The 8,066-nt window shown below is 35.3% G+C and overlaps 1 protein-coding gene across 1 annotated transcript in view; it reads left to right on the top strand.

Moving 5' to 3' along the window:
• cadps2 (Ca++-dependent secretion activator 2) overlaps positions 1-8,066 on the top strand; it is a gene marked incomplete at both ends in the record, with an annotated part of 215,682 nt that overhangs the window by 24,242 nt on the left and 183,374 nt on the right. The gene's annotated exons all lie outside the window — the stretch shown is intronic.

An 8,066-nucleotide genomic window follows, 5' to 3' on the forward strand; every position in this document is an offset into this window, starting at 1 on the left:
TTTATAGGCCCATACCTGTGATTTAGCTTGTTTATTTTCATTATATTTGGTGTTGCCTATGAGAGACTGTTATTTATTTAAAGAGGAAAACAATAGATGTCCTCCACTATTTTGCTTTCCTTCCACCAACATTCAGTGGACGTTTGTCTTATAAATACATGCTTAATTTGCTCCTGCAGGTACAAAGTTAAGTTATTTTTTTCTATTTTTTATAAATAAATGATTAAAAATATGTATTTACCTGTGTTAAAAGAAAAACGGTAATTATGATCCCCATTTAAATCCTGTTTGGCAGCTGTGTCATTGATAAAATGCATCGTACCATTCCAACAAAATCCCCTCTGCTTTGTAAACAACACTAGACAGGGCCTGAAATTCAGAATGTCGTGCATAATTTAATTGATTCCCACAAAGCTAGTGCTCATAATTCGTGAAAATCCCGCATACAATTGCACTTCTGCAATTCTGAGTAAAGCTAGATCCATATCTGTATGGATGTTATATCCATCTAACAAAATACCCCTAAATATAAGCACATACATGGCCAAATATTCAGACCAGGCAGTAAAGATCCCTCCAGGTGCAGGCATTTTTTTCACTCACATTATATTGGAACTATATTGGAAATTAGGGGAAACAGTGTTGAGAATGTATTGGGATTCCCAAGGAGGAACTGGGCAGTGTTGCTGAGGACAGTGATGTCTACATTTCCTTCCTGGGCAACTTATCTTCCCAACCAGACCTCTGATAAGACAAAGACAGCTTGAAAACAGTCTTTATTGGAATAAAGCAGCAAAATTCCATGTTTATTGACAAACTTCCCAATTTTTATTTAAATGACTGAATATTGTCTTGAAATGAGTGGTTTAAGTTGTGGTTTTTGGATTCTTAAGTCTCATGAAGCACTTAAAGACAGAATATTTTAATTTTTCTCATGTATTTGGTTCCTTTGTGTTATGAAACACTAAATCCCTGCTAGGAATACTTCATCAGCACAAAACACACTTATCTGTAAGAAAATCATATTTTCCTGAATGCTGAAGCATGAAGAGTCATGTTGGTGCTGTTGGTGCTACAGTGTAATTTTCTCATCATTCTTTTTGAATCCTTCACAAGTAGCTCCGGTAGGGCTGGAGCTATTCTTTAAAATCAATCTTTCCTCTCATGTTCAGTTGTCTTTCAGCTGCCAAATGAACAGTTAAACTCCACATAAAGTTAAAGGTTAAGAGGCCTCCACGATGAAAGCAGATAATTGAAATTAAAAAAATTTTTTGTCTATGGAATAAGGAATCTTTTCATGCTCAGGCTCCATCTGAACAAAGTCCTCTCTCTTACCTTGATCACTTCAACGTACGTTTGTTCCAAGCTTTTTAGACAGATATACAATTCCTGGAGGAGGAGTGATGAGGAGAGCTAGGGTTAACAGTTAAGCAGATTGGAAGTGTTTTGGGGTTTGATGCAGACTTCTCAAGAAATGTTCAGGAAATACAATGTGACCAGCTGGTTGGTCTTTTCACCATTTCAGTCCAAAAGCTATGTCCTGGCCTTAGCGGTGACCTCCAGTGCCAGCTTTTTGGATGCATTGTGCTGTGAGAAGTTATACATAGATGATGCAAAGGGTTTCTTTTTAAGTATAACTTTATTTTCTATCTTTGATTTTTCAGGAAATGCTAAAAGCAGAAAAAATATGGTCAAACAGACAAATAAATTAATAAATGGGGAATTAGATCAACATATTGTGTTATTATTTACAGATTTAATAGGAAATCAGTCACAATCATTAGTTATCTCATTTAACCTCTGCTGTGACAACTGCAGTTTCCTTTTGGTAATGGTTGAGTCTGTTTTTGCAAGATGATGTTCCTTGTATGAGGTCTCACTCTGCCTTGGAAATTTGGAATCAAAAGTCTGAAAAAGTTTACCATTCATTTGCAATCCTTTAAAACATACTGAAAAGTTCTGTATTACTCTTACATGCATAAATATTCACACCTATTGAACACTTTATTACGTACGTCTGTTCACCTTGTCAACACAATCAGCCAATCACATGGCAGCAGCTCAGTGCATTTAGGAATGTAGGCGTGGTCAAAACGACTGAAGTTCAAGCTAAACATCCGAATGAGGAAGAAAGGAGATTTAAATGAAAGTGTGGCATGGTCCAATGAGCAGCAGTCGTCTTCAGAGATAACAGGAAATCACATACACACTGATATTGAGCAATCTCTGAACTCCCAACATGTTCAACCTTGAAGGAAATGGTCTACAGAAGCAGAAGACCACATCGGTGGCCATTTCTGTCAGCTAAGAACAAGAAACTGAGGCTGTATTTAACTTTTTTTCCCCATTTAATTCTTTGGGCCCCTTGGTATCAACATGACATTTATACACCGCAGTCTACCTGACCATGTCCATCGCTTTATGACCACAGTGTTGCATTTTCTGCTGGCTACTCCCAGCAGATTATGGACCATGTCACAAAGGTTTAATCATCCCCACATACTTTCTAGAACATGACGATGAGTTCTCAGTTCTCCAACGGCCTCCACAGTCACCAGATCTCAATCCAACAGAGCACCTCTGAACTGTGGTGGAACTGGTTATTCTCAGCATGGATGTGCAGCAACTGTGTGATGCTTCATGTCAATATGGAGCAAAATCTCTGAGGAATGTTTCCAACAGCAAACTCAATTAAGTGGCTGAATCATGGGATGTTCTTTGTCCAGTGCAGGTTTGTGGCTGAGGTGATGCAGTAAATCGCTCGCGTTGCAGACTCTTAGCTGAACTTTATTTGAACGTAATTTCCTGAAAATAGTTGTTTTGTGCACGTCAAACCTTTCAAAGCCAAAATATCTCCAGACAACTGATATATCTCGTTTATTCTGTTATCATGTTCAACTACATATTCACTTTCTCAACTCATATGTTCTTTGCTCAACATCACCAATAGCACATCTAATTAGCTGCATGTTTACTGGTGCAGCAGTGAAAAAGGCTTTAAACTGGTATTTGCAGCATAATGCAGTTTAATATAATAATATGAACAACATGATGCCCAGAGCTATGAACAGTTGCATCGTCTTTGTCTGATTAATTTATCCCAGATTTTGATTTCTGCCTTCTGTTGATCAATCTGACCTAACTCACAGTATCCCTTCATGCAAAGCATTTTGTAGCTTTAAAGCTTTTAAGTGCAATGCAAATAATATTTGATAGCAGGTTTCACTCCTCCCTTTGCTTTTTTTTTTTTTTTTTAAAATAAATTCATCTGCCGTGGAATATCTACTGTTCTTATTCTTTTTTTAGAAGAGCGTGACCATTTGTGAAATAAGAGCTGTAAATAGTTGGATAAATTGCCTCAATTGATGTAGTTTTATTTATTTTTTATTTTTTTAAGTTTATTTACAGTTCATCTTTAAATGAAATGTGCAAGCCAATGAAACACGCCAACTGTGAACGTGACAGCTGACCGTTCTGACAGCTGAAGGAAGATAAATGAGAATTAGAAGACCAAAGCCTTCACTGCCGTTATGGAGGGAAAGTGTCTCCAAGGCTCTTTTCTCACAGCGTCTCTGTTCTAAGCTGATAAAGATGTGACTCTCCTGCATGCACACACACTGCATGCAGCACCTACACACAATGCATAACTTGAATGTTTATGTTCAATACGGGCTGCCTTTTGAGTTTCTTTTTAAATGTATGTTCCTGTTGTGTGTTGTGCCATCTTACCATGATCATGAAAGCAGAAGAGTCTGAAAAGTTTCCAGATCGAAACTTCTCGTGCGCAGTGAGATTAAAGCATTTCATTGTTTCTGTCATTTAGATTAGTTATCTTTTCTGGCCCTCATGAGAGAACTAGCTTGGCATGAAAAAGCCATCAGGAGGGATACTTGATTAAAAACACAGAAAATTGCCCAAGTCATGAATCACATCTTTTTTACTTGGCTTTCAGTGAGGTTCATAACATTAATTTAAAGAACAGGTGGAGTTCAATACATCAGGGATCTAAAAATCTGGTACTCCTGGGTCACAGTTCTGCAGCTTTTTGATGCTTCTGCCTCCAACACACTTGATTCAAATGAAACTGATCCAACAGCTTGTTAAGGTCTGCACAATGAACCATTGATCTCAAAGTGATGCATTGAATCAGGGAAACCTGCGGGAAAGTGGCCCTCGGCAACTTAAGGTCCCTGCTGTAAACCTTTTTTCTGCATCTTGTTTTCACATTATTTTAGCTATTTCTATTTTTTTCTTTTATTGTTGGTGCTTTCATTTGATCATGTATGAAGAAAGACATGTTAGAAACAAAAAAGACACCAATATGAGTCAGTTCTGTCACAAAGGGCATTTCACTGTAAGTCCTGATATACTGCAAAAAGGAAAAAAAAATGTAATTCTATGTTTTTCAGTAATCATAAAGTCATATTTTTCTCTAAGTTTTTCTAAAAAATAACAAAAATGTACCTGCAACTCTCCAAACAACCTGCTCCTCAGGGTCGCTGTGACCTTTTGTAATGTTGCAGTTGACAGATTTGAGTCATACAAGGCGATTCTTTTGTTGCTTTTTATGTGATGCTTTTTTTTTATAAAAATATTTTTTTCAAACATTTTGTCAGAATTTCTATTTCTTGTATTATTCATGCATTTGCACTTTCAGTGTCTTGACAGATGTAAATGCAATAGGTTCCTTGCCCCTGCTTTACATTACTGTAGCGAGCCATGACTGCTTGACAGCTGGTTTAATCTCCAGTCTGCGTCTGAATCTCTCCAATAACCCCCAGCTGCAGCCTGGAGAATGGGTTGGGGCTGGATGTTGGGCGGAGTTGGACGTCCGATGTGCATGACGTTAGGCTTAGGGTTAGAGTAAGGGTTAGGGTTAACCCAATGAAAATGTTGAGGGGGTGAGGTTGGATGTCCAACCCCTCCCAATATCCAGCCCCGCCTCATTCTCCAGGCTGCAGCCAAGACCCTCTCAATCTCTCTGGTGGGCATTACAATAACTTTGTTTGTTTTACATTAAGTTGATTTTTCTTGTTTTTTTAAATTATTTCAATTCCATTAAAAACCCGAAACAATAAAAACCAGTTGTTGGTAAAAAAACAAAAACAAAAAACAGTTTTCGTCTCAGCGTGCATTCACAGCTTCTGAATTAACCCAAAGTTGTTTGCTTGGAATTGATTGGAAAGTCCAGTTGTTTAGTGCATTATACAAAGTAATGGGAAGAATTTCGCAAACCCCAGTAGAGCTGAATCCCCAGTGGAGCCAAGTGTTGCAGACTAGTAGGTGGAAAAAGAACAGTTCACAGATAAGGTGTTTAAAGGTTCATAAACTGACATGTTGACCAATCACAAGGTTGTATTTCACAAACTGCATAATGCCACTGGTAAGACGTTTCATGGCCTAATGTGCTGTTAACACAGCTGTGTGTGGACAGATGTCCAGCACTGACTTAGTGTCAATTTTCCTAAAATATAAATATATTAAATATATTTGTGGAAGGAATTTTCTGAAACCATATTCTCTGAAGGTCTATGAACTGTATTTTGGCTTGTTGTAGCTTTGATGTTCTTAATGCTGGCATGCATAATATTTCTGAGGTGGTTTGAATCTGATCATGTTAGCATTGCTGCTCTTCCCTCAAAGCTCTAACCTAATAAAAGACTTCATCTTCTCTTACACAGCAATAATCAATTGATTCAAATGGCCTCAGCTGACAAGTTGTTGCAGGGCTCCGCTTCTATTTTTAACCATCCACTGGTAACACCACGGTCGTCATCTCTTTTTTCCAGGGCTTTCAATCTCATCCTCTGCAGTTCAGTGTCCCCCTTCCAACTCCTTCCTCTTCAACTTATTTATTTATTTGCATCCTCCATACCTCCTCAACCCTCCAAGCTCGTTGCCTGCTGTGACGTGATGGAGAACTTGTTCTGCCTCATTTACTTGACTGCTAGCTGTCGTTAGAGGAGAATGCTGGTGTGAGATCCCTGCATTCATTCAGAAGTGTTGTTTTCTTCTTAGCTTGAGTTCTTTTTCATTTTATATATATATATATATATATATATATATATATATATATATATAAAAAGAAAAAAAGCTAATTAAACTTCACCTGTAAGCAGTTAAAAAGCCCCTGCCGAGTATCATAAATATGTCTGCAGCCTTGTCTTTTGCCCTTTTGTCCTGTTAAATGTTTATTCTTTTATTGTGCGCTAGCTTCTTAACATATTGTAGGTGATGAAGTAAGGCATTATTCAATCTTTTATTTATTGCAAGTTTTTAGAACATAACCACGAAGCAGTTGTTGCTGCTAATTATGTAGTTTTGTAAATAAATGGTAATTAATTATAATAGCCCAGACCTGTTGTATATTGATCATTGTGAACAAACCACACTGTAGATATGAAACCTGAATTAATCACTGAAAGAAGAATGAGCTCTCCGTGGTGTTTTAAGCAATTACAATATTCATCAGAAAACCCAGAAACGTTTACCAGAAATACTCTGTATGCCCAAAAAAGATAATGACAATCCACCGATCAACAAGTGATTAAAAAATTAAAATTTAACTGGATTTTGACATAAGTAGATTAAATAAGATTAAAATGTAAAAGCCACATTCTATACTAGCTACAGACTCAAATAGTGGACTTTGCAAATTAAATATCATATAACAAAAATTTCAGGTGAGCCATCATTTAGACATGTTGAGTATTAAAATTTACCGCTCAGCTTTCACTCTGCCATCCGGGAATGCACTTTTTTTTTTTTTTTTAATGAAAGCCAAGATCCAAAAGGCAGTCAGCAACAATATCAGGAAGCAGCTAAGAAAGCAGTGATTGCAGCAAAGCTTCCTTTCTCTGGTTCTGAAAGTCAGGTTGTTGGAAGGCAGCTACAAAGTCCCCAATGTGCATCGCACCCTACATGAACTGCAGTGTTTTCGTGCAGAAGGAACATTTAGGTCGACTAGCACAGGCAGAGTTATTGGCATATCAAATAATGAAATTAAAGGAATCTCTTTAGAAATGAATAATTAAGATTAATTTAGATAATTAAGATTAAGACTGATTTGCTCATTTTTCAAAACGTAAACATTTTTAAACATTCAGAGGACATATAAAGATTCTTTTCCTTGTATCAGCAGGGAATTGTTTTTTTTGTTTTTTTTTACATTAAGGATGCATTCACACTAGCACTGTTTAGTCCATGTCCATGGATAGTCCGTTGGAGTAGTGTGAACATGCATTCAGACTCTGATATGGAACAAAGAAGCATACTCTGGTCCGGCCTGCTTACAGTGATAGTGAAAGGAAATGGATTATCCAGAGATGTACTGCAACATTTTGGATAAAATAAGAAAAGATGCAACTTTATTGATCCCACACTGGTGAAATTTATATGCCACAGCAACAACAACAGATAGTTCAAGAGAAAAGATCATACGGCATGCAAAGACGTGCAATAACAGCAGCAGCATCAGTGACTTTCTATGTCCAGTCCAGTTTCTCGTTGAAAAGAACACCAAGGTACTAAAATGGGCCTACCATACCAATGTCTAAGTCCAGGATGTTACTATATATATATATATATATATATAATGTATATATAATGTATATATATATATATATATATATATATATATATATATATATAATGTATATATAATGTGTGTATATATATATATATATATATATACACATTATATATATATATATATATATATATATATATGTGTATATATATATATATATATATATATATAAGTGTATATATATAATGTGTAATATATAATATATATATATATATATATATAATGTATAAATATATATATATATATATATATATAATATATATATATATATAAATATAATGTATAAATATATATATATATATATATATATAATGTATAAATATATATATATATAATGTATAAATATATATATATATAATGTATAAATATATATATATATATAATGTATAAATATATATATATATAATGTATAAATATATATATATATAATGTATAAATATATATATATAATGTATAAATATATATGTATATGTGTATA

Source organism: Telmatherina bonti (genome assembly GCF_933228915.1).
Source record: "Telmatherina bonti genome assembly, chromosome: 2".
In the NCBI taxonomy this organism is placed as follows: Eukaryota; Metazoa; Chordata; class Actinopteri; order Atheriniformes; family Telmatherinidae; genus Telmatherina; species Telmatherina bonti.